The sequence below is a fragment of the Natator depressus genome, chromosome 1 (assembly GCF_965152275.1).
Source record: "Natator depressus isolate rNatDep1 chromosome 1, rNatDep2.hap1, whole genome shotgun sequence".
Lineage (NCBI taxonomy): Eukaryota > Metazoa > Chordata > Testudines > Cheloniidae > Natator > Natator depressus.
The window spans coordinates 240255191-240282875 of record NC_134234.1 but is presented as its reverse complement, the minus strand read 5'-3'; the positions used below and the strand labels follow the sequence as shown (position 1 = coordinate 240282875).

General features: G+C 46.7%; 1 protein-coding gene across 1 annotated transcript in view; it reads right to left on the bottom strand.

Annotated features, from left to right (window-relative positions):
• The window catches only part of LOC141977634 (sodium- and chloride-dependent betaine transporter-like), a 64758-nt gene extending 56312 nt beyond the window's left edge, over positions 1–8446 (bottom strand). Inside the window, exon 1 of the mRNA XM_074939159.1 lies at positions 8334–8446. The gene's annotated coding sequence lies outside the window, so the exon portion shown is untranslated. The remainder of the gene's footprint in view (positions 1–8333) is intronic.
• Positions 8447–27685: the final 19239 nt, after the last annotated feature.

The following is a 27685-nucleotide window of genomic DNA, read 5'->3' as shown; positions in this document are numbered from 1 at the left end:
ACTGGCCATATTTTGTTCTGTATGTGTACAGCCCCTAGCACAATGGGGCCCTAGTCCTAGGCACTATTGCAATAATAACCACCACCCCACGCAGAACTAAACAAAGCTTACCTCTCCCAGACCAGACACTGCAGGGTGCCTCTGAAAAGAACTAGGAAATTATTACATACATTTATAACAGGGCCTGTTGTTGTAGCAGTTGATATCACGCTATTTAATAAACCCTTCATTAGATTTACTTATAGGATAATGGGGAAGTAGGAAGGTCATTCATAAGTACCTAAGAGCCACAACGTGGAAAACTGGTTTAATATCATCTCTATAAACTTGTGTCCAATTCTCTCCTCCTTCTCCTCAATGTTTCTAAAGCTTTTCTGTCTGTAAGGGGACTGTTGCCCCCTTACTAACATTCCGTGGGGGTGTTTTAGTTGCTAGCTCCCAGTACTACAAGGGGAAGGGTCGATGGGGAATCAGGACCCTGAGACTGCCAGTCCCTAGGAGCAATGGGGAGAGACCAATGCTCCAGGTCAGCCTGAATGACAGGGCGAGCAGGCTAATCAGGGAGTCACAAGGCCAGGGAGGTCCCGTCCTCCATGTGAGCTGGAATTGCCTGGGTCAGACAGAGTGGGACCAAGCTAAGGAGAGAGCAGGGGCCCAAGCTGAGCTGGGGAGCAGAGCTGGGCCAGATCCAGAGGGACCAGAAAAGCAGCCCAGAGGGAGCAGACCCTGTCCTGGGAGCAGAGCTGCAGCCCCAAAGCCAGAGGCACAGCCCAGAGAGAGCAGACTTGCCCTGGGAGCAGAGCTGCAGCAACCAGAGCCAGAGGGGCCAGAAAAGCAGCCCAGGAAGCTGGACAGTGCTGGGAGCTGAGTCACAGAAGCAGCCTGCAGAGCAGACCTGTCCTGGGAGCAGAGCTGCAGCAACCAGAGCCAGAGGGGCCAGAGAAGCAGCCCAGGGAGCTGGAGGCAGAGCAGTAGCAGCAGTGCTGAGACAGAGTGGTGGAGCTGGGGCTGGAGCAGTCCGGAGCTGGGTGCGGGGAGCAGCTGGGGAGAGCGAGGGGGACCCTCGGCAGCAGGCCCAGCACAGGGAGACGCCTCAGCCAAGAGGCTCTGCAGGCCAGGCTTGGATCATAACCCCGACAGGGCGGGGGCGACACTGGGAAGAAGGGTCCTACCACTGAGAGCCTGCAAGCGTGTGGCCACCACCAGAGCAAGTGTCCAACCCACAGCATCCCTGCAGCACAGCCAGGGCCTGAGAAGAAGGCCTGGGACTTACAAGGAACAGACTGTGAACTGCCCTGACATTCCAGAGACACTGTTTGTGATGTTCCCACCCACAGAGCGGGTTGATGTGTTTCCTTTAATCGTTCCCATTTTTCCTTATTCTTTTTAAAATTAATTGTTGATTAAATAACTTGCATTTGCTTTAACTTGTATGTAATGGTCAGTGGGTCAGAGAAGTGGCCATCGCATAGAGAGTACCCTGGAGTGGGGACATCCTAGCCCCTGTCTTGGGTGACCACAGCAGGGTTGGGGGTCGAGCCCCCCAGGAATCCTGGGCCCAGCCTTGTTAGGGTTACGAGAACTCTGCCAGACAGGAGAGTGGAAGGGGAGTCCTCAAGAGCAGGGAGGCCACTGGGTAAAGGAAGTGGGAGCGAGGACTCCGATCCTTTCACTAGCCCACTTCACCGGGGTAGTGCAGAAGCCAGGAAAGTTCCCCACAATAGTGGGACTATTCCCCCACTTACATATCCATTCAAGTGCTGACAAAGTGGTTGTACTGTCCCAGCAAGCTGCCATGGGCGGTGGGTAGAAGAGGCTTGGGGAGGCTGAGCCTCCCCAAATAAGGCAAGAAATGCCAGATGCAACACACTTCTCTTTAGAGGCAAGCCAGCCCACTGTCTTTGGAGCGCCACCGCCGGAAGCTCCTGAAAAGGTGTGGGGCCGCCGGTGCCCAGACCCCCATTTGGCCTCTTCCCCCGTGGCCCTGACCATGCTGCGCCTCTTCTCCCTATCACTGCGCCCTCGCTCCTCCGAGGCCTTCCCCGCCCGCTCCTCTCAGCCCACTGCCCCAAGGCCCTCCCCACCCACCACTCACTCTTCTCCGCCCCTTCCCCCGCCTCCCATTGCTCGCCCTTAACTCAGGAAAAAAGGGGGAGGGCAAAAAAAGGGGCAGAGAGGAGCAAGCGGCGGTCAGGAGGGTCTCGGGGGAAGAGGTCAAGCCAGAGCAGGGCCTCAGGGCAGAGCGGAGATGGAGCACGGGCAGGGCCTCGGGGGAGGGGGGGGTGGGAGGAGGTCGAGCAAGGGTGGGGCCTAGGGTGGAGCAGGGGGCAGAGCCACAGTCCAGCTGCCGATGCCCCCCCGCCACTTCTAGAGATCTTCCGGCGCTCACGCCACCTATGAATAGAAGCTTCTATAGTGAGCAAGCTCTATATGTCCTTTTGGTCTGACCCAGGCTGAGCACTGGGGCTCTTTTGCTTATGCTTAAAACTTCTTGCTGCTCGCTGTCCAAGCAGCATAATAATACAGTTCCTCCTTGTTAGGGGTTTTTCCTCCCTACCCTCTTCTGCTTCAAGTTGCAAATTTAGCTGATGGGTAGAATTCACTTGCATGTCTGCTCTTCACAGGGGCTGCAGGGTCGGGGGAGAGCCAGCAGCAGTATTTTTTGTGGTCTGATAGTTTGCCTGATATCGATGGGACTTCTTCGTCCGGCAGGACATTGCCCCTTCCGTTGGAGACTAGTATTTCACACTAGTTAATGCTTCTATCCCGGCTGTTACAAAGGCTTACAATGCAAATGTTCAATTATCACCTTACGACATGGGATAGAGAGGTTAGACGTGAGATTGATACATGCAGGAACTTACAAACATTCAGTACAGCCTAAACATAAAGCACATTTGTATTAATCTAATACCAATTTGACCAATAGTAACACCCAGGTTAGCCAGACTGGTTCCAGCTATGGATTTGTCAGTGTTCCACTGAGGCATGGAGTCCTTAGCATAAGCTGGCACCTGACTGGCCAGCATCACAAGGGTAACAACAATGGGGAGAGATACCGGGGGAAGGAAATGCATAGAAGGAAATATTAAAAAACAGGATTATTTAGTGCTGGCCTACACACAGATTTTGCACCACTAGTACTGTATTGGTTTAAAAAGCAGTATAGTTAAAGCGGTACAAATGTGCCTCTGCTGGTACAGTTTATGCCTGTAAATTTACAGGAAAGCTACAGCAGTGGAAGTGTCTTTTTACCCATATAACTACATCCACACTAGGGGGTTGTACAGCTTTAACTATATCTGTTTCTAAAGCAATATATTATGAGCCATACCAAGCTGTGCAGACCAGCTCCCAGTGTAGAAAGGAGAACAGCAAAGAGGTAGGGGGGTGGGGAGGGAGAGCATGCGCTCAACATACCTATTTACCCTAGCCTACAAGACAGCGCTCAAAATTAAAGAGCTGCTTATTTGAAATTGAAAAGGGCAAATTATTTTTTTTGTTGTACTCCTCTTATAATTAACTCATGATACTTGCTGTTGCAGGGTATTTTCAAGGTGTACGCTCAGTGAGATTCATGGAGGCCAGTGGCAGGAATGAGAAGTTGAACAATGGACCAGATGCTGCTCTCACAGTACCAGTGGTAAACCAGAGTAACTCTACTGAAATCAGTTTAGTGGTTCTGGATTTACACACGTGTGGGTGAGATCAAAATCTGACTCTGCATCTGCCAACACAGTGAACTAGGATTTTAATTACCAGGATTATTGATCCTCACGCTTCAGGGAACAAGCGCCCTGCTGAGTTCAGTAAGGAGCTTCTCCTGCCCTGCCCCTTTAGCTTCGTTATGGCACACATTGTATCTACTGGTCAGGCAAGGTTCACATTGTATCTACTGTACAGAGAGAGAGAGAGCGCGCCAGATTCTGCTCTCACATAGACCAGGGTAAATCAGGAGGAACTGGTGAAGTCACCAGCATTACACTGGTGTAAGGAAGAGCAGAATCAGCTCCCTCTGCCTTTGTATTAAAGAAAAGTAACTGTTTTGATCCAAGTAAGTTAAAGAAACAATTACTGCTCAACTCCCAGGCTGGTTCAACTTGCTACCAGAGAACAAAGAGCTCCCAGCACGTTCCGAAGGAATAGGGAGCTGCACCTCACAGAAACACCACAGCTCACATTCTTCCAGGTACGCGCCACACACAAATACGCCCCCCTGAGCAACATAAGTTTCACTGGCATAAGCGCCCGTGTGCACAGCACTATGTTAGTGGCAGATGCTTTCCCACCAACATAGCTACCGCTGCTTGTTAGGTGGTTTTATTTATGTCAGTGGGAGAGCTCTCTCCCATCGGCATAGAGCAGCCACATGAGCAATCTTACAGTGGCATAGCTGTATCAGTACAGCTGTGCCGCAGTAAGCTTGCTAGTGTAGACATGGAGACTTCAAGAGAGACAAGAAGGTGAATAGCAAGAACCTTAGCTCAGAGATGGCATAAATATATACTTGTGACTCACCAGCCACTCAATCCCAGACACCATCTCAAATATACCAGGATGGGAGAGGAAGGCCAATGAGTGACAAAGGGGAGAGGACTCCTGCCTGGAATTACATCAACTTGGCTGCTTTCCACTGACCCAGGCCAGCATCTAACAGGGGGCTGCACACACAGGTGCTGGAACTAGGGGTACTGGGGGTGCTCCTGCACCCCTGACTTGAAGTGGTTTTCATCATATAAAGGGTTTGCAGTTTGATTCAATGGCTCTCAGCACCCCCACCATACGAATTGTTGAATGGGTTCTTGAAGCCTGGCTGGGGATTAGAGGAACTATACTGCCAAGACAGAAATGGGCCCAAATCAAAAATTCCGAGATCCCAACCAGGGGCCAGTGCAAGGATATTTTGCACCCTAGGCGAAACTTCCCACCCCCCCGGCACATCGGTTCATTGAGGGACAAGTCCCAACAAGCCTTTATAGCTCTAACTGCACCTGTTACCTCTTGATTATTAAAAAGATATTTCTTAAATGATCAGTAATGAATACAATCATACAATACAAGGGCAGAGGGGATATTTTATTCTTGGGTTATAAATCTTTTTCCTCTTACAATATAATCATACATGCTGCTAAGAAGGAAGGTCTTGTGTATGAGTCACATGCCTGGGAGTGAGCAGATCCATGTTCTATTCCCAGCTTTTCCTCAGAATTCCTGCAACACAAACATTCTTCTCCCTTGCAAGGCAACTCAGAGGAACATCTAGAAGAGCTAGCTCTTAAATAGACACATCCTTGGGCCAACATGACACCCATATGCCTCATTTTCAATTGAATAGGCACATTGCCTCCCAAGAACTCCAGCGAGCAGGGATAGGGCATGTGCATGGTACACCATCCCTAGAGGACACGCTACCATATTTGCAACCAATGTGGAGAAAGGTGTAAGGGGAACATGACCAAGTCTGCGGCCCAGCACTTTTTGAGGGAATTTGTGCGCCAAGGGTCCCCAGAGTGAGTCCCTGAAGCAGGGGTACTTGCAACCATGTACTATGTGTCCTAGGGTGCAGGACAACATGAATCTGTCAGTTTATGGTTCAAGAGCACTTCAAATGCCATTGCATCTACTAACTGATGATTAGACAATACAGCACTAAAGCACTTGCATAACTTCAACCATGTGAGTAATCCTGCTACGTTTAAAGTTACTCACATGCTTCAATGCCTGGAGCATGGGGGCTGGAAAAATGCTGCCACTCTGGATGCAGTTATGTATTACCCTTCCCATGGCGCGGTGTTTCAAAAATATTAATATTAAAGATTTATATTGCCAGAGGCGTCAACCACGTTGGGGCCCCATTGTGCTGGGAACTAAATTGATACATAGTAAATGATAGTCCCCAGGTGTTTACAGTCTAAAGACGTGATATAACAGGTGCATAGGCAAACACCTGGGCAGGTTGTCAGTGGTGCGTATGGCTGTGGGATGTTTCTTTTAGGATGAAATCCAAATTAATAAACAAAGTCACTTGGCATAGCCTACCAAGAATCAACTTTGCAGTTGACAAATCCCACTCAGTTAATTGCTCATCTAACTTTCAGCAACTTTCATGAAAATCTAGGCTCTTTATCTCTTAGATAAAAAAATATGTATCTCTCTCCCTGCATCCTCTGGAAACCTAACTACTTGGTGGCTTAGTTGATATGGAGTTCATTGTTTTTCAGTTGACTTTCAAAATATGCCGTGCAAATATTTGAGTAACAGTACCTCAAAAGGCAGAAGGGGGAGGGGGGAAGGTTGTTTTTCCATACTCAACTTTCAAAATCATTTTCTCTCTCTGTGAATTTTTAACAATACTAAAGTTAGTAAAACAAGACTTGTTTTTAAGATGTGATGGTCCAAGTATAAACAAACAAAACTCCCTCTTCCTATAGACATCTTAGCTCCACACATTCTCTCTCGCTCTCAGCAAGGGATTCAATTAGAGCTTGGCACATTTTTTCAGGTGAATCGTTTTTCTGATGAACACCATTCGGTCAACCTGAAACTATTCATGAATCTAATACAAATTTGCTGAATAGTTTCAGCGAGAGAGACATTTCCAGACTAGATTCACAAAACGGCCAGAGAAGGCAGAGGTTGGGTACTTTATAGCTTTTAGCACAGTGCACTCACCAGGGTGCACTCAGTGCACTCAGACCCAAGTCTCAGTTCCTCCCCTGGAGCAGGGACTTAAACCCAGGTGTCCCCCAAGCTCTGGAACAAGGATTTGAACCCAGCTCTGCCCTAACCAGCAGGCTCTTAGCTCTTCTGGGGTGGGTCTCTCTCTCCATCTCTCCTGTTGAAATTGTTGTGCTTTGTATGAAATACTTGAATAGTCATTGGGCCAGAGAGCAAGACACAATGAGAATAACTCTATAGTCTGGAGATTAGGGCACTCCCCTGGAATGTGGGAGATCCAACTTCAAGTCCCCGTGCCAATGAACCTTTAATGCCTTAAATACTGGTCTAAGGCTACGTCTACACCAGCACTTTTGTCAGTAAAATTTTGTCTGTCAGGGGGTGTGAAAAAACACACCCCGACTGACATAAGTTACACTGAAAGAAGTGTCAGTGTGGACAGAGCTATTTTGGTGGGAGAGCTTCTCCCACTGACATACCTACTGCCACTTGTTGGGGGTGGTTTAATTATGCCAAGGGGAGAGCTCTCTTCTGTCAGCATAGAGCGGCTGCATGGGAGACCTTACAGCAGCGCACCTACATCGGTACATCTGTGCCGCAGTAAGGTGTCTAATGTAGATGTAGCCTAAAAGTTACAAGGGGGCCCACCACCTTCATTCAACCCAGCACAGACTTCTTCAGCTCACTGATATTTTCCACAATGTGTAGATCCGGGTCAACCAAAACCAAATATTTTTTCCAATACCAGCAAACCAAAAAAAAAGTGGTTAGTTTTCACACTGCCCTATTCACAGTGCTTCCCCCTGCCCCCCTGCAGAATCCTCAGATCAGGACATTCCCCAACACACAGACAAACGCGCACACCAGGAGACCGGTAAAGTTCTTCTCACAGAGCAGCGCCTGCAGGCGCCCAGTATATGTCAGAACGCTGTTCTCCCCGGGGAGAGAAGAGAAGGAATTTCTATACTTTGCTTACAGCAAGTGAAATTCCTGCAGCCTATCCCACTGAGTGCTCCCTCCCACTCCCCATACACCCGCTCTACCCATCCCTGCTTTACAACCCCATCACTGCCTGCTCCTCTCAGCGTGTGTCCTTCTCACAGCCCGTAACTGTCTCTGCCCATCCCTTTTACTACCTGGCCCATGCACTCCTTAACCCTAACAGTACCTGTTGCCTGTCCCTCTCACAGCCCTGTGCTCTCCACCCCCCTAGCAATCCCTCAGTGCCCATTCCCTTTGCTATCCATCCACCTCTCTGCCAATCTCTCTAGCATCCCTTGCTGCCAAGTCCCCTCACTACCCATTTCCCCCTCTGGTGTCCCTACCTTCTCACCTCAGAATTTCCATTGGAAATCCATAAGGAAAGTTCCCTTCAGTTGGTCCCTCAAAATGAATTCCTTTACTTACTTCAGGTCCCTCTTCCTAGCCTAACAGCGGTGGGGGCTTCTCCCTCTTTCAGACTCCTTTGCCCACCCATCAAAATACTCCAGGCACCCCTAGACTCCAGCAAGCAGTGCTGTTGAAATGTTCGTGAAGCCTGCAAGGTGACTGCCTCAGTGACAGTCAGGGGCTGTGGAGTCCCCTGCGGCCCCAGCACTGGCAGCATGACGTACAGACTCAAACAGACACAGGGACAGAACAATTACCCAGCTCACCTGAATCCAGCTCAAGTCTCCGCAGGCAGTGAAGTGCAGTACTGTCCCACTGAGTCGCCAACAGGCAATTCACTATACACAAGAAGAGGCAAGTCAAGGTGCCTACAATTCTGAGAGAAATGGGGTTGGGCAAAAGATCCCTCCCTCCCTCCCTCCCACCCCCCTCCATCAGATCTCCCTGTTAAATGATTATCAAGTTCACTGGTGGGTGGAGTGGGAGAGAGGGGGAATGTGTGTGAGCAATGGAAATTTCTCCTCACCTCCCTTCCAATACTTCCCTCTCCAGACCTTGACCTATAATAAGAGGCACTGGCAGAGAGAGAAGGAGGGAAAGAGGCCATGCCAGGCAGAACTAAGGTCAGAAGTCTGCAGGCAACAGTTACAACATTCAGTGGAACTAATCCAAGTCCCTTTACACTCACTGGAACGAAACAAGCTCTCCTCTCACACACAGTTTGATAAAGCCTAACCAGACTGCCTCACATTCCCAGCTCTTTAAACTGTGGAATCCCCTTACAGTGCCCTGGGACATGGAATGAATCGCCTCAAACTCCACCAGGAATGATTATGCTAAACCTGCTTCAGTGCTGGAGCTCAGAAAAGAATAACAAGAATGAAGAATCCAGCTGTCAACCTGCAGAATGCAATGGAGGAACTGGGAGCTGTGCGAGGGGAATAAATATTTATTCTACTGCACTCAGGGCAACATATTGAAACGTCTGTGTTTCTACCACGCACATACACGTACACCCAGTCTGAGTTCACGGCTGGTGTAACACTATAGTTGTGGGCCAGTATCAGCATGCCCAAAGCCTTTATTTTGACACATGCCAGTTGACCCCATTGTTTTCACGTGAGGACGGGTCTTATTTAAAGGAACACTCCCCATGTGTGTTTCAGAAATGCTCCGATTTCCTCTTTAGAGCACCGTCTCTGTATCTGTATTTGTATCTCTTTCTGTAGTGATTTTGGCAGGGCTACTCACATGATCAGTTGCAGGACCCAGGGTGCCAGTGCCTCCTGTTTTCTCATTAGCATTCAGTATCTTCCCCTCTCTTTGGCGCCCATCCTGCAGACACAGACCCGTGTGCTAAAGCGAAGTGTTTGCAGGATCAGGGCCTATACAGCCACACAGGGCTCCAGCACATTTCCTGATCCATTTATCTGGGTTGGACACTACTGGGTGCTGAGCACCCTCAGGTGCCATCAGCGGTAGCCCATTAGGTGGAAGTTGTGGGCACTTGGGGAGCAGCAGGAAGCACCCAGCTCCGGGCTGTGCTGGGCCTTCTGAGAGACTCTGTGGGTTCTTTTATATCAATTCCCAACAAAATCCTGCTTAGACTCCGAAAGGGAGCTGGTAAATCTACAAATACTCAGTGACTCCTGATGGAGGCAAGGAGCCCAGAGACGTCTGGGCAGTGTTTAGATGGTCACCTGTGAATGGTAGTTCCACCAGCGTAAGCCATAAGACAGCCACTCAGGATTGTGTTTTACGGAGCAGGGGGAAAGGGCCTATGTTCTATTTTGGAGCGTACTTGTCTCCATACAACCACTGAACTGTAGGGCCAGAGCCTGATCCACTCTACCAGTCCCCTGGGCCGCCAGTGCCACATAAAGACACTTTAAAGCTGCTTTAATTGGGCTGCTGGGAATTCCTCCAGGTTGGGGAAAAGCTGCATGCTGCCCCTTCCCAGCCCCAGTGCTCCCAGCATAGGGGACAGATTCAGGCTGGGACTAGAGAGCTGCTCTGTTCTGCTGATCTCTGGCTGGTGGAACAATCCCTTGGAGCTATTACAGCCAGTATAAGTTAAAGAAGTTACACTGAGAACCAAACTGGCCTACAGCACCCTTGGGACTTGGGGGAGCATAAAGTAGGGTGGTCACCTTTCCAATGGATAACCAGACCACGGAGGCTCCGCCCCCTGCCCCACATCTTCCCCCCAAGGTTCCACCTCTGCTCTGCCTCTTCCTCCCAAGGTCCTACCCCTGCCCCCACCTTTTCCTCCCAGGGCCCCACCTCTGCACCCTGCCAGCTGCACAAGCAGCCTGGCCCCAGAGGCGGCTGCTGCTGTGCTGCCTCCTTCCCTCTGCTTAGAGTTGCCACGGATTAAAAAAGAACGGACATCGGGGCTTGTCAAATGGCACCCAGACACACAAGCCAAAATCCAGACTGTTCGGGTGAAAATCAGACGGGTGGCAACCCTAGCATGGAGGTGCCCCGTGGCCAAATTGAAGGATCAGAGGCCTAGTTCTAGTATTAAACATGAGCATGCTAGCTACTGTCAAAGCACTTGGCTTTAATCAAGGGATGGGCTGATGCAGCAGTAAGGTCCCCCCACCTGGGCACAGAAATAGGCCTATTCTTGTCTCACTTATGACAGGAGAGTCAGGCTCTATAAATCTCTAGTGGGGCTAGATTTAAGATCTAACAGGGATAAGTCTGAACATCAAGGCCTTGTCTTAAAGATGTACTGCTTTAAGCCGTAGCAATGAAGTTCAAGGGGTACAACCCACACTAACATGGGCGCAGTTATACTGGGATAAAATGGCTTATGTTGGCATAGCTTATTTCGAGATGGGAATGGGAATATACTGACATTTGTAGAGCTGGTAGAAAATGCTGATTAGAAAATGCCGAAACATTTTGAGGAAATGTATTGATTTCTCCTACATTTTTCAAATGGAAATGATCAGCATGTTTAAAATTTTTATATACTGTAAAACCAAAACATGTAAATAAGGGCCAAACAAAACATTTTGGAATATTTTGTTTTGCAAAAAATTCCGAGATTTCTACTTTTCATCCCGATCCAGGACAAAATGAAAACTCAACATCTCAGAATTTCCCAAGGGATGGAAATTCCATTTTTTGCCAAGCTATACTAGTATGAGGCGCCTTTGTACGGCTATAACTGCATCCACACTTGGAGTGGTGCACGTATAACTATTTTGGTATAAAAAATAATCTCTCTCTCTCCCTACGCTCCCTCCCAACCCCCCAAAATAGCTACAGTGGTACAAACTGTGCATAGACCAGGCCTGAGCAAGACCTATCAAAGCTGGAATACACTCACTGCTCTCTAGCAGATCCCTGGGAATGAGGGAGATAGTCCCAGATCAGAGAGCACATGGATGCATAACTTGTGTTGATAACCAGAGGCATTCTGAGGCACACCATATGCAGACTCCTAACTAGCATACCTGCGGAAGATAAGTACATGACAGCAAACTGATCTCTGCGTTTCAGGATTTCTCTTCTGGAGTTCCTAAGATGCAAAGGCAACTCTAGGGAATAAACAGCATGTACTTGAAGTTCACAGCAGCCACTAAAAAGGGGAGGGCAGAGAAATAATAAAAAGGGACCTACCAGCATAGAGATGAGAAACATGGACAGGAAACAACAAAATGAGATTCAAGCCAGAAAATAAACCCAAGCCTCTGAGATATCATCTTGAAGCACAGCTATGCACAGGGAGAAACCTAGAAAGCAGTAACTCCAAAAGCACGGCTCAGGTTGGGGATGCAAAGGGTAGGAGGTGGTATTTTACAAGCTCCACCCACAAAATAAACTCCACCCACTTGAATCACCAGAATGAGGTGCCACTCACAGTAGACTACAGATATTCAATATATGATCATGTACGTAACTTCGCTCTACTGGGATCCCTGACCTCACGTCCCCCTCAGTATGACTTCAGTATGCCCATAGGCTCTACTCCAGGGGTTCTCAAAACGGGGAGGTGTGACCCCTCTGGGGGCTGTGAGGTTATTATGTGGGGGGTTGAGAGTTTTCAGCCTCCACCCCCAAACCCACTTCACCTCCAGCACTTATAATAGTGTTAAATATAAAAAAAAATATGGTTTTAATTTATAAGGAGGGTCACACTCAGAGGCTTGCTGTGTGAAAGGGGTCACCAGTACAAAAGTTTGAGAACCACTGATCTACTACATCTTTGGGCTTTGCCCTCTGATTGCAAGGGAAGAATGCTGGTGGTATCTCCCAAATGCCACCCATTTGTGACATCAAAATGAGACATCATTTGCAGGGAATTGTGCAGATCTGTGATCCTCCCTCTCCTTTCTTCCATGAGCAATGAAATAGTTAATGATGTTGAAATTTAAATTCTCATCACTGGGCATCTTACGTTATCGCCTCCCTGATATGAATGAGGAAATTCACACCTCTCGGAGCTGTTGTTCCAGGCTCTCTTGCAGAATCATTTGTATATCGGTAACACTCAATTTTCATTTTCGAGTTTAGAGGTGCCAGTAGGGTGTACATGGGCATACTGGCTGTTTCCGAGCCCTAGCTGAAAACACCTAGCAGCTATTATGGAAAGTAAATCAGACCTGAGTTAGCAAAGAGACTTGATTGCAAAATAAACCCAAGGCACTTTTGAGCCGTGTACACAAAAGTATCGTGTCCTGGACTGGGGAGGACTAGTCCTTCTTCAGACGGCTCTGGTACAACCACATATGGAACATTAAATTCGGTTCTAGTCCCCCCATCAGGGTGTATTATCTTTTCCTCAGCATCTCCATGCGGCTGAGGGAACCAATGGGCGGTTTGATCCCACTCTGCCCATTATCAATAGGTTCAGCTGCCTTTGCCGTTCATAGTGGTGTTTCCAGAGACAATTTACAAGTTGCTTTAGATGGGAGGAGCCCATCCTTAGGGAAGGACTTTCCTGGACCATTGACGTCAGGAAGCACCAGGTCCCCTTGTAGGCTGTCTCAACAAAGAGGCCAAGAACAGACTGGGCCACATTAGAAGTGGTTCCTCCTGGTCCAGCACGAAGCAAATGGAAAGAGAGCAGTTTGAGAAGCCCAAAGCACTGTTGCCCACGCTCTACCTATTCTATGGAGAGGGGACTCCGTTTCCAAGGGTGGCACCCAGTGCCTTTCACACCAAGGTGCTCTCCTCGGGAGGATCACTCGTCTATTTGGAGCCCATTCTCAGCTTGCCAGGCACACAAGGTGCCTGCCAGACATGGGCCATGGCACTCCTAAGGGACTGATGCTGAGCTTGACAGGCTAGTATTTAGTCTGCCCCTTCAGCCTATGGATGCCTTTGTTATTTTCCATTGGCTAACAATGGGAATATGTTATATCACAGCAGTATTCCTCTCATCCCAGCTCTCTATTCACCTCTTGCCAGCTGACAGGGCTCTTCTGCCTCCAATTCTCCCTGCCCCTTTCTTCAAGCAGGTGCAGGTTTTAGTCAAATTCTTTGGATCTATTTTTCACCCTTTCACCTCTCTGTTTAGTCATGATGTCTTCCATCGGCCAGCTTGGGGCCGTTCTAGGGAACTCCTTCCTGGCACACCAGAGAGACACTGAGTGTGGAAGGGAGGGGTTGCCTACAGGAGGCATGAAGACCTTTCCCAGGGGCAATATCAGTTCTCAGGATCCTCGTTCCTGAAACAGCAGAGCCATCCCAACATGCCCACAGAGATACTGCAGCCCATCCCAGTGCTCAAGCTCCTGGGAACCACTCTCTGACCTCAGCAGGTGCCAACGTTCTCATGGCTGCATAGTTACAGTGTTGCCATCTCTTGGGATTTTATCACAAGTCTCATTGTCACGTTTTTCTGGAAACCCCCCCCCCAGCTCCTAGAATTACTCCTGGGGGACATTCTGCACCCCAAAAGTTAAAATTCTGCTAATTTTATTTCTCAGAATAACACTACATAATCACACCAGTTACAATTATTTTGGTAATTCATTTCAAAATACCTATCAGCAAGTATGTCTGTGACAATACCGACACACACAAAAATTCCGCATTGCGCAGTGGCACAGAATTCCCCCAGGAGTATAGAATCATGGGATTAGGGGAGACTCAGAGCGTTCATTTAAAAACTTTCTAGTTCCATGGGTTGCAGAGAAAAGCTTGGCAACGTGACCTGAGTGCACCCAAAATGTCCAGAAACCAGAAGGCAAAGAAAAAGAACCCCAACTTAGTTACTTTTAAAGTCTCATGATTCTGGGAGACCAGCTCATGATTTCTGAAGGCTTGTGGGGTGGCATATTGATAATGCATGGACCGCGGCTATTCCTCTCCCTGGGACCATGTGAACTTCACAATCATTAGCAGGGATAGAACCCAGATCCTTCTGCTGAAAAGGCCCCTCTAAGAGTAGGTATATATTCCAGCTTGAGGAAAAAATACCCAAACCAGCTCCGATCAAGCTATCATGCTAAATATGGAGTGTAGCCACAGTGGCACACGGTGGGGTGCTAGCCGCCCCAAATACAGGCCTAGTGTCTTGGATGATCACATACTCACCCGGCTAGCCTCTCCCATGGCTTGCATTAGTGTGGCTACTCTTCTATATTTAGCATGCTAGCTCGCTCATTGCTAGCTCGGGGTATGTGCTCTTGGGCTGGATTTACACCTCCAGCTCCACGTGCAGGCATATCCTAACGTGAGTTAAAGACAACTCTGGTAACTGTGCTAGCGTTAGGTCTTATAGCCACCGTGGGCCTCAAGGACAATGCACTCCCCCACCCCACACACACACGAGCATGCCCAATGCTCTAGCTAGCAGAGGGCACACACCAACCAGGACATCCAGGCGTGCCCACAGACACCCTGCAGCACCGCCCTAGCAATGACAGCAATTGCTAGGAGCCCCTCTCCTGGCATGGCGGGCACAGCTCTCTCCCCATCAGCCAAGCTGCCTCCAGAGGTAGTAGAGTACCTACCGAGGTCCTGGAAATAAGGTCAATTTCAGACAGTGCCCCTCACCCCGTAGTTAGTGTCGCTCTTGATCCACCAGCAGAGCAAACGCTGGGGACGCAAACAGTGGCTCTCAAATACTATTGATGCAATCTAGGAAATTACTGCATTCAAACAGCCAGTGCTGATATAAGGGTATGTTTCTCCCACGTGTTCTTTAGCACCCGTGCTGCCTCCTCCAATCTAGTGGGGCTATCAAGGGACAACTCTAATATTTCCCCTCCCACATCTTTGCACCATTGGATGGCTGGGCACAGCTCTCTAGACTCTCTGCTGGTGGTCTAAGCTTCCTGACTCACCTGCACCTAGACTTCAGCCAACCTCTGGGAAAGTGCTCCATGAGTGAGGCGCACTCATGCGCCTGTGTGGAACTAGATAGGCAAGCATGCACACAGGCACGCATGTTCACACACAGAAAGTCACACAGACCTTTGCAAACACACACAAGCACACTCATATACAGATGCAGCAGAACCTGGGGATTAAGAGGGGCATTCTGATTTTCTACACTGCAGCGAGGAGATAGGTTAATAATCAGCAAATGCTTACACTACACCCAAATAAAGTCCATAGTGCAGCAAGAGACGTCTGAAATTGTGACCGCTCCACACAGTTGTGTTGCAACCCTTTTTTATGTGCATTACGGTGCCTCTAAGAGAAAGCTGGGAACAATTCAGCCTCCTTTCCAGAAGGAAGGGGGCAGTTCTCTTGGGAGTGAAGCCGCAGCCAAAACCAGCCAGATGTTGCTGGCAGCTGATGGTCACCAGTGGGGAGCACAGGAGGCTGTTCTGGGGCACTGGGAACCTTAATGGGGAGAATCAGGGCCAACTGTTCACCATCCAAAGAGAGGTCTATTTCACAGAACATTGCCTGACAAACAGACATTCCCCAGCTAAACAGTCATCTGCTAAGAACCGAAATGCAGCTGTATCATTTTCCCTGCCCCAAGATCTGCTCCCCCTAAAGCCAATGCACCCACACACACACACACACGTCCCCTGCCACAATTCCCTCCTACAAGAAAAGCTGCCATTGCAATCCATTATCAAGAGTCCTGCATTTATGCTTTTTCTTATAAAGCTGGGGAAATAATGGTTCACCTGTGGAGTAACACAGCTGGTCGCCCAATTGCTTTGATCCACAAGGCAAGAGATATTGGGGTCATTCATGATATTTCCCAGGAATTTGCTTTTTTTCCATATCATCTTATCTGCTAGCAATTCTGACAGTGCCACAAAGTGCAGAAGCTTATTTTTGAATATGTTGCATCTTCTTCCCCTTCCCCCAGACTCATACCCTTAATAAACGCCTTCTAGATTTTGAGATCAAGTGGTAACACACACACACACACACACACACACACACACACACACACACAGGGCTTCCAAAACCATGACAGCTCTAGAGTTGAGTGTTCCTGGTATTTCTTTCCATCTTGAATCAAGGGACGCAACAAGTAGTGAAATCTCAGTGAGAGAGCACAGTGCAAGTCTCCCATAGAACATGCTACATCTACTCTGCCTCACAAAATGGCAGGTGTGCACACAGATAGGCTGATGCCTTAGAAGTTCAGCAGCGCAGTACCAAGTCACACAGCTATATCCCCAACAATTCCACACAGCTCAGTGCAGGCCTTTCGCTTCCTTTCCCCAAGATGTCCAACGTCCCATTAGATGAGGATGAATTCTGTCTGATCTCACCTCCCTGGGGACTCCTGTCTTCCTGAAACACCACTTCTGCCCTAAATTCGTAAGCAGGGAAAAGAGACTAATGACATCATCTATCACCCCAATGCACTAATTAAGTTAAACCAAAAAATCCTAGCCAAAAATCTTGGCAATGTCCTTCCAGCCTCAGTTCCTACCAAAATTGTAACTTAGTCCACAATGTTGCTATTTGGGCTTCCATACAACTGAAAACAGGCTTGGTCTTTCCTTATGCAGTGAAAACTATAATTGGATATACTGGCCACGCCTTGTTGAAGTGACAGACAGATTTGTGGTAGATTCACATTTCTTATCCTAAACTCTCCATCCCTCCTACGAGGTTTTGGTTTTTTTGTTGGGGGTTGTTGCTCACTATATCCCAGAAGCTAGCTGCGTGATTGGCTCACATCTTCCATGCATCCATCAACAGTCATCCTGAATACTGGCCAGGAGATGTCGCAAAGTCCACAAAAGATTCACGAGCTGGGATTCCACGCCAGTGCTTTCCCCTATGGCAGAACATCATTCCTAGCCCTCTGCACTAGTTTGGGTGGAGAAGGGCTGTCAAGGTCTCTCTGCTTCAGGGTGGATGTGATGTGGTGAATCATCTATTGCGCTGCCCCAAAAAGTAGGGACACAGACTGAGATGGAGAGCAGTCAGAAGGGGCCTCATCATAAAAATCTCAGTCGTAGCAGTAGAAGAGGTGTCTGTACGCAGGGGCATGTAGATAATGGAGACATCTGCTGACAGTTGGCCTTTGTGATTCTGTAACAGAGACATTTGCTCTGCTAGGGACATTGGCAGAGAGGGCCCCAGAAGAAAGAATATGGCAAAGTCTTGGACATCTGTTCTCCCCATGCTCGGGTGGCTGACTGGACAGGAGATGAACCTGTTGGAACAGGACATAGGTTCAGGAGACCAACAGATACCTGGACTACACAGGCTGTGAGGGTGCAAAGAGCAATGTGGATCTGGGAGGACAGGCAAATTGGGGTTGGTTGTGGTACCTGCTGGCAAAGTGGTGGGACTGTGAACAGCTACGGTGGAACAACGGAGGGGGTGGAGACTCTGAGTCACCTGGTACAGCCCCTTCACAAGTAGTTATACCATAACTCCCCCCAGATACACTACCCCCTACCACTGCTGTGCCCGGTGCTCCAAAAGGAGGCTGGTATAGAGACTTCCTGGATGGCAGGTCAGTGACGCATTGTCTGGGTTTTCAAACACCCATCATTTTCTCCACTGAAATGCTCATTCACACAGGCATCTAGGAGAGAGTCTTAACAACACTGAGGTGGCTCTCTGTCTGACAGAATCCTGCAATGTTGCCAAGCAGTTCATCCTTACCCTCCCACTCAGGATTCTGCATTTTTAAAATTTCTTCTTAGTGTTGCCTTGTTATACCAATAAATTAAAAACCAGCAGGATCTTATTAAAGGGAAAAAGGCAAAATACCACATTTATTGTGAATACAGAAAGAATCATAGTAAGCAGTTAGTTACAGCTGTAACATTCCATTCAATCTCATCTTTATTCACTCATTCATTCATACAAACACACACACACACACACACAGGTTCTGCAAGGTTATCATAGTAAGCAGTTAGTTATAGCTATAACATTCCATTCAATCTCATATTTCTTCACACATTCATTCATACACACACACACACACACACACACACACAGGTTCTGCAAGGTTGTTATCATAGTTACCAGCCTTAGAGTTGCTCATGCCAAGCCACTGGCCAGGACATGAGGAGGGAGCAGGGCCTTGTCAGATGCTCATCTGATGCTCCTGGAAGTTGGTTTGCAGAATCAGACCCCAAAGTTCTCACTTTTTAGAGTCTCTTTTTATAGGAATTTCTTCCTAGGCCAGTCTGTGGGAATTGCTTCATCATGCTGTTGCTGAATCAATCAGCAGATGGCACATTCCTGACGGCTCCGTGCTGCTAGATGTTATCTTGTTCTTTGGTTCTCCCATTCTTGAGGCTGTTGGGTGGATTCCAGTCTGCCCTCCGGGGGTCCTCTGGTTATTTCCACTTGACGCCTTCTTCAGCCGATGGACACTGGATTCTTAGGCTGGCACCTCCCTGATCATTCAGTTATTATCCACACCAAGCATCCATCCACATACATCCTCTATCTCTATTTTAATCACAATTGTTAATACAACAAAAGGGCGGGGAGTCTCTGGGTGCTGTTTCTGTTGTTAGAGTATTGCTTTGAGTCTCTGTGAATTGCTTTGAGAACAGATTCTGTCTTAGAATGTACTAACGCAATTAGCAGCTTGCAAGTTTCACATACAGAGGGAGAGAAACAGTACCAAAAACCAAGAGACCTCTTAATTAGTAATACCCTGGAATTTAAACTATGGGGAATCAAACTCATTTGTGATTTTAATACAGAACTTCTTTAATATGATCCAACATAATCCCCCTTTTGACACTAAGATTTATAATCGTCAGTGTCACTTTCTATGTAGCCAATTCAAGAGAAGGTACTGTGAGGCAATTTGAGTTTGTGATTCCAATTCATGCCACATACATGATCCTAGTGATGTATCTTTACTACAAGGTTCTGGGGCAATAGGCAAGGTGAGGCACACCCACTTTTGAGGAGTCCATTCGGTACAACCTCTAGTGTCCAATAGCTTCCCTCCCTCCCCAGCCCACTGGCTCGAGGTCCAGGGTAGCCAGAAGGATCCCACGTGTAATATGGGGAGTGGGCTAACCTTCAATACCTTTGCCTCCAGGGACTGTTGGTGTGCAATTTTGACAACAATTTCTCCCATTAACAAGTCTGGTTTTACAATACTGGAAACATATTGCATCCATTCATATTGATAAGTGTCAAACAATGATCTCTTTCTTTGTTTTAACAAATGCATCAAACCCTTAATATTTCCCAATATGACCCAGAACATTTCGTGTTCCAAAGTAGCTAGTGCAAGTATCTGCATTTCAGTGCATCCCATAGCTATGGCTGTGTGGTTTCCTATTTCTAATATTTTTTTTTCTTATGCATAAGCCATGTGGTAGTATTAAGCCATTGCCAAAGATTCCATCGGGCTTTTAGGTTACCCAGACCAATTTGGACCAAGTCTACATTGGCATGTACTTGTTTTTGTGTCAGGCTGTCCTGTAGCTGGGTCAGAGAGCTTAATTTATTTTTAAGTACCTGCAGGTCTTTAGTATTTTTTTTTTTTTTTAAACACACAACAGTGCTAGCAACAAGACAAAACATAGAACACAAAACACAATTTCTATTGTGACAGTAGATTCATGGTATTGGGTTGCTTTTCAGCTGGCATCAGCTTTTCCTGATTTTCTGAAAGACAAAAAGAACATGTTTCTACCCCTTTTTGGGGTGGCAGATTATTGCTTAAAATATTTCTTTTACAAATACCCTTGCTGATTGCAGGCAAAACAGAGGAATTGCCCCCGTATTTTCCTGTTTTTGTTCTATAGGCAGGCCAGGTTTCAATGGCTTTTATCTTTTAAGGGTTATGGGGAAATTATCCCACTGTTTAGTCATTAAATCCCTGAGTTTTCCTTCTTATACAGAAGACCAAGTTTATAATGTTTTTCCTGCTGTGTTAAGCTTCAAGTTTTATTTACAGGTAATAACTGAGAAGCATCATTACCATACGACCTTAAAGGGTTTTTCCAAAAATCATACACATTATATGTTGTTACAGGGATACTTATTATCATTAAATTTATTAAAATTATCTTGTTATCCCATGTCTTTTATTTAGACAATTTGTTTGCTGACCAGGTGTGTCCTTTATCTGCAGCTCCTTTGTGCTGCTAGTTCTTTCCTTCCTTTATCATTTAGGTAATTTGCATTTTCACAGACACTTCCTGCTTTTGGATTTAAAGCCATCAGCAGCTCAGAGACTCTATCTTAAAAGGGACACAATCAACTTTCACCAGAGTTTTGATTACTTTTAACTTCTGCTTCCAAAACACACAGCAATCTGAAAAAGAAAACCCAACCTATTGTGGCTCCCTTTGGAGCCCTAATAGCATTTTAATTAAGTAGCATGGTACGTTTGCATTTCTTTTGCCCCTTCTACAATATACCCTGCGCATGTTCTGGGGCAAATGCACATTCCTTCCATAGTTTAACTTCTATAACATTATCCATATCAATTTTTACATAAGGTGTAACTATTTCTTTTTTTTGCTTACAGAGTTTTCATGTACCTTTATCAAAGTGACAGTCTGATTACTCAGAGCCATTTTAAGACTCAGTGTTTCTAACATTGCTTCTTTTTGTTTTGTGCACCTCACCCCTGCTGTTGCTTCAGAGGGCCACTGTCTTTTTTAAATTTCGTATTTATTTATTTTTTTTACTACAGCTCTCATCTGCTATTTTGTTACAAAATCAAACAAACAAACAAAAACCAACCAACCAAACAAAAATAATCCAATTTTTTTTCTATTCTCCAGATTTTGACTGCCCTGCTGCAGCCACAACTTAAAAACATTTTAAATTTTGTAAAGCATTGAGTTACCTTTTAAGGGTTAAATGCCAAATCCCAAAGCCAAACAGCACTAATTACCTGTGTCTAGCAAAAAGGTCTGTCAGTTTTGCAACTTTGAATTAAAGAGTCAAATGGATTTTTAGTGGCATTATTTAAAACAAAAACAAAACCAACTGGTCCTTAGAACTTTAGATATTTACACACACACAGATAGATACATACACATTTTCTTTTCTTTAACATCCCTTCCACGTTGCTCTGTTTTTTTACATCTTACATTCCCTTTATACATTTGAGGCAGTTAAGTTCCAATAGAACCCCCTTATGTTCTTTTAGCAAATTTGACTAAATTGTCCAGTCAAATGATTTTAATCAGTTTCTTTTGCCTGGCTAATTTACAGACATTCCTTTGGAAAAGGGCCCATTTTTCCCTCAGAATGGCTGCAAAGAAACCAAGAATGCTCTTTCTCTAACACTTTTTTTTTCTTTTTAACATTTTCACAAAGTTTAGCTGCTTAATTCCCTCCAGCCTCTGCAGAGTTAACTTTTTTTTTTACTCTTTCTCTTTATAATTATGCCTGGGGGTGCCATACATAGGACCTTCTCCCCCTTTACCTGCCTCCCTCCAGCCTCTGCAGAGTTAACTTTTTCACTCTTTTTGTATTCCTGGAGTGCCTCTTTCACTATTTTCAGCTGGCTTTGGGTATTTGTAGCCAGCACCTTCCAATTGTCTGCTCCCTTTTCCGTTTGTGCCTTTTCCTCTTTACATGAAGACAAGCAGAGGGAAGAATCCTTACATGCCTCCCACAACAACCAAATTGCTGCTGCATCTCTTTTGGCAGCACTAGAAGGTTTGTATATGAGGATATACTGAGCCAATCTATCCTCTAGGTCCGAAATAGTGCAGAGATCAGCTAGGGCTTGTTTAGTCCAAGGACTGTGCCCAAATTTTTGAAGGTTTTGTTTAAAAGGTGTAATTTCTTTAACAAAAGGTGAGGTTGGAGTTCCTTCTGACTCCATTCCTCCCTCTGGTACTGGCTTACCCTGTTTTCTTTTAAACATCTTAACATGGATATTTCAATCTCTTTGTCACTGCTGGTATTACTTAGCAAGTGACACAGCCTAGATTCTGAAATCATAGCTTAATCTATGCGTTTTTCCCCTGCTACCTTCCCGGAGGCCAGCAGGTCCCCTGCTACCTTCCCGGAGGCCAGCAGGTCTGGTTAACCTATTTCTCCCTGCTACCTTCTCGGAGGCCAGCCGGTCCGGTTAACCTGTTCTTCCCTGCTACCTTCTCGGAGGCCAGCAGGTCCCCTGCTACCTTCTCGGAGGCCAGCAGGTCTGGTTTAATCTGTTTTTCCTGCTACCTTCTCGGAGGCCAGCAGGTCTAGTTTAATCTGTTCTTCCCTGCTACCTTCTCGGAGGCCAGCAGGTCCCCTGCTACCTTCTCGGAGGCCAGCAGGTCTGGTTTAATCTGTTTTTCCTGCTACCTTCTCGGAGGCCAGCAGGTCTAGTTTAATCTGTTCTTCCCTGCTACCTTCTCGGAGGCCAGCAGGTCCCCTGCTACCTTCTCGGAGGCCAGCAGGTCTGGTTTAATCTGTTTTTCCTGCTACCTTCTCGGAGGCCAGCAGGTCCGGTTAACCTAATAGAAATGCCTAGCTCACTAGAGCTGGCGGTGTGCACACCAATATTTACAATAACTGAGGTTTTTTACCAATATTCCCCCTTTCGCAATTCTCCACCAAAATGTTATACCAATAAATTAAAAACCAGCAGGATCTTATTAAAGGGAAAAAGGCAAAATACCACATTTATTGTGAATACAGAAAGAATCATAGTAAGCAGTTAGTTACAGCTGTAACATTCCATTCAATCTCATCTTTATTCACTCATTCATTCATACAAACACACACACACACACACACAGGTTCTGCAAGGTTGTTATCATAGTAAGCAGTTAGTTATAGCTATAACATTCCATTCAATCTCATATTTCTTCACACATTCATTCATACACACACACACACACACACACACACACAGGTTCTGCAAGGTTGTTATCATAGTTACCAGCCTTAGAGTTGCTCATGCCAAGCCACTGGCCAGGACATGAGGAGGGAGCAGGGCCTTGTCAGATGCTCATCTGATGCTCCTGGAAGTTGGTTTGCAGAATCAGACCCCAAAGTTCTCACTTTTTAGAGTCTCTTTTTATAGGAATTTCTTCCTAGGCCAGTCTGTGGGAATTGCTTCATCATGCTGTTGCTGAATCAATCAGCAGATGGCACATTCCTGACGGCTCCGTGCTGCTAGATGTTATCTTGTTCTTTGGTTCTCCCATTCTTGAGGCTGTTGGGTGGATTCCAGTCTGCCCTCCGGGGGTCCTCTGGTTATTTCCACTTGACGCCTTCTTCAGCCGATGGACACTGGATTCTTAGGCTGGCACCTCCCTGATCATTCAGTTATTATCCACACCAAGCATCCATCCACATACATCCTCTATCTCTATTTTAATCACAATTGTTAATACAACAAAAGGGCGGGGAGTCTCTGGGTGCTGTTTCTGTTGTTAGAGTATTGCTTTGAGTCTCTGTGAATTGCTTTGAGAACAGATTCTGTCTTAGAATGTACTAACGCAATTAGCAGCTTGCAAGTTTCACATACAGAGGGAGAGAAACAGTACCAAAAACCAAGAGACCTCTTAATTAGTAATACCCTGGAATTTAAACTATGGGGAATCAAACTCATTTGTGATTTTAATACAGAACTTCTTTAATATGATCCAACAGCCTAAGAACGTGCCCCACCTAATGCCGGGGGGGAGGGGAGGGTAGAAGAGAGATTTATTTTTAAGATCAGATGGAAAAGAAGGGTCTGACCTCTTTCCAGGGATTGCTGAGGCAATTCACAATCTCATAAGCCTCTTAATTTTTTATGCAAGAACGCAAAACAGAACAGATGCGGCTCTCTCTACTCACCCCATCTTCCCAAACTATTAGATTCACTTTTCAGAGTAGGTGGCCTCTGAGCTAATGTAACATACGAGTTTCCCCAGGTGGACCAGGCAGGAGTAATGGTAAAGTTCCCGTTGATTTCAATGGCAGCAGAGTTGAGCCAACATGAGTGCTTGAAAATTGCACATGCTAAATTCTGGTGCATATTCCTGCCCTGCTCCAGCTGGGAGATTCTTAAACTGCCTTAGAGAAGAGCCATGCAAAGACTTTTGGAACTGGAGGTCTGGAGAGAGAATTTCAAATATAATCAGTTCAAACTCTTGGTTTCCAAGAATTATCCTAAATTCACAGCCTTGTTTTACTGGTTCTTTTGTAATGACCCTGTAGATTGACTTCAGCTCTGGGAGTCCTGATCAAGAGCTCTCACATTTAACTTACCTGTTGCATCGTTGGTTTGCAGCTAGGACATTTCACCCCATCAATGAGCTGACTTTGTCCATGCGTCCTAGTCACTGGTTAATTAAGCAGACTGAAAGAACCCTTTCAATGGATCTCTGGACTCCCTCTTTGATTAAAAACAACTCACTGGACATTACACAGCAGTAATATTTATATTAATAGTAACTTGCACTGGAAAATCCTACAGAGATTAATGGAAAATGAAAATCTCTATAGATTTTTTGGAACAATCCTATAAAATTCAGTGGAGAACAGTAGCCCTGCTACTGCATTCTTCAGCAGATTGCAAAACAAAACAAAAAAACCCAGGAACCCGATGGAAAGGATTTTATTCTCTATTAAATTCCATTGGTTTTCAATGTCATTTTTATAGTTCTGTACTAACTTCATATGGAATCCTACTGGTAACATCTCTATTATGGGATTTTTCCATAAGGGCCTTTCCATAGATTTCAAAGTACTTTCAAATATGGACTCTCATACCACCACTGTAATGTAGGGAATTACTAATTACTAATGTAGGGAATTACTCTCTCTCTATCACAAATGGGGGAAACTAAGGGACAGTAAGGTTACAAGACTTGCTCGAGGCCACACAAAATCTGTGCCAAAGCCAGGAACTGAATGCAGGTCACCTACCTCCCAGGCCTGTGCTTGAACCACCAGACTAGCCTTTCGCCCATACAGGAACAGTAACTGAGTCTTTTCAGAAATCCAAGTAATCGATTGGGCCTTTAAATGGCACCATGCCGGGGATGACAGCAGAGGTCTGGCCATGGGTCCCACACGCAACTAAAATCCTTTAAATGAATCAAAATGCTCAATTCTGGGAAATGGAAAATTGGCCCTTTTGCTCTGGATGCCAGAAATCAGGCTTCCCGGGCCCACCTCTTGCAACCTGCCACCTTGGAAGGGGGTGAATGCTGCCACACGTGCTGAGAAGTTATAGGCCTTTTCCTTGCACATGATCCACTCCAGGGACTGCAATTAGAGGACCCTGACCTTGTTGTTAGAGTGCTCTCAGACTGACGACTTCATAAGAATCCTTCTGAGCAAAAGATTTGCTCAGCCCTTTGGAATTTACCAGAGATTCAGGTGAGAAAGGACCACCAAATCACCCAGTCTGATCTCCCGTATATCACAGGCCACTATAGTCCACCCAGATTCCTCTTTGTTGAGCCTAATGACTTCAGTTCTCAGGAGAGCACACTGTTGTGTGTCACAGGCAGAGAACAGCTGATACGGAGGTGCCTGAGGCCCTTGTGAGGGGAGGGAATTGATTGGAAGAGACATGGCCAAATGATGCTACGAGGTGATCCATGCCCCATGTTGCAGAGGAGGGCAAAACCCCTCGAGGGTCCCTGGCAGTCTGACCTTCCCAACCCCAATTCTGGTGATCAATGTGACCCTAAATATGTGAGCAAGAACCAGCCATGCACCTAAGTAGATCTCTACACTGCAGGTGGAGGTGATATTGCAGCTTGGACAGACATACCCATGCTAGCTGTAATCTACCTAGCACAGCTAAAACTAGCAGCACGGGCTCCAGTGAGGGCTAGCAACAAGTGGAACAACCCATGCCACTGCGTCCTCACTGCTACTTTTAGCTGTGCTAGGTAGATTGCAGCTCGTGCAGTTATGTCTGCCCAAGCAGCAATCACACCTCTGACTGCACAGACAACATATCCAACGAAAGAGGCTTCTGTGCACCACCTCAGCGCACTGGTCCACCCTCTCTGGTGTCCGGTCTCCAGCTGTGACCAATTGCTGATGCCTCAGTTGTGTAAAAATCCTTCTTGTCCCCTGTAGGCAACCACAAATAGCACCTTGCATAAAGTCACAGCTGACACTGTTCCAGAGGAAAGGAATTTTAATTACCATTGTGCCCACTTCTTATAGCACCAGCTCTGACCACAACGGACCCAAGTTAACATCTAAGTCCCCCCATGGGGATCAGGATCCTGCTGCCTGGGGAGGCCGGGAATGAGAAGCCGAACACTAGCTGTGCTGGACTGTAGTTCCTCCTTGCACTAGGAATGTGATTTCCAGGATGTGAATCCAGCTGCCTTCACAAACTGGGAGCTTCCCAAGCCTCTGGCCGGCTTAGCTGTAAATTCCCAAATGACATATTTTTGCAGTGGTTGCTCATATCTTAGCAGGATCGAAAGCAGCGAGGCCACCTTGTGACTACCAGCAGCAATTGCACCTTTCCTGTTTTGTTTTTCGTTAAACACCCAATTGGGATCTCCTGAGCAGCCCTAGTGAGAGCTCCCAGTAAGGACTCAGGGGACTGAATCATGCAGCAACGTATTCAAGGATTCAGCTGCAACCCAGAAATTGCTGGGAGCCTGGGCTCAACTTCTTGTGTGTTCCTGCTTTGGAACACATGACGTGAGGAGAGCAAAAAGAGCACCTGACCTCTGGGGCCAGGGACACATTAGGGTCTGCACCCACGCTGAATATTTACATGGGAACTTACTGCTTAAAAATACCACCTAAACAATATTCACAGAGAACGATTACATTTAAATTGGGCTGCACAGCTCTGCCTGGGCTCCCCACTTCTGTCCTCCCAATACATCAGTTACTAGCTGCTATTCCAGTCCTAGGGTCCCAATGCAGATCTGCTAATGCACCTCCATGCTGGCCTGCAGCATCCCCTGCTACTCCAGTTCTCCCTCCCATCTGCCCTGCAAAGCACCTGAGCTGCAGAAACCTCCAGACCTGCCCGAACACCATAGTCCTGACCTGCAAAAACTTCCTTAGTCCTAAAATCAACCCCCTCCCCGGGAAAAAACACAGACCCTCTGTCAGTGCATTACTCTACTCCTGCTCTTGCTGCATCTCCTGCTCTTTCAGTCCTGCATCCCCACACAGCTTGGCCAGCACATCTCACTCCTGCCTTGCAGCAGCCTCTGCTCTTGGGTTTTAGAGTCACGGATCTGAGCTCCTACATTCCTTTGGGTTTACCAGCACCGTTCAGGGCCTGATGAAGGAAGAG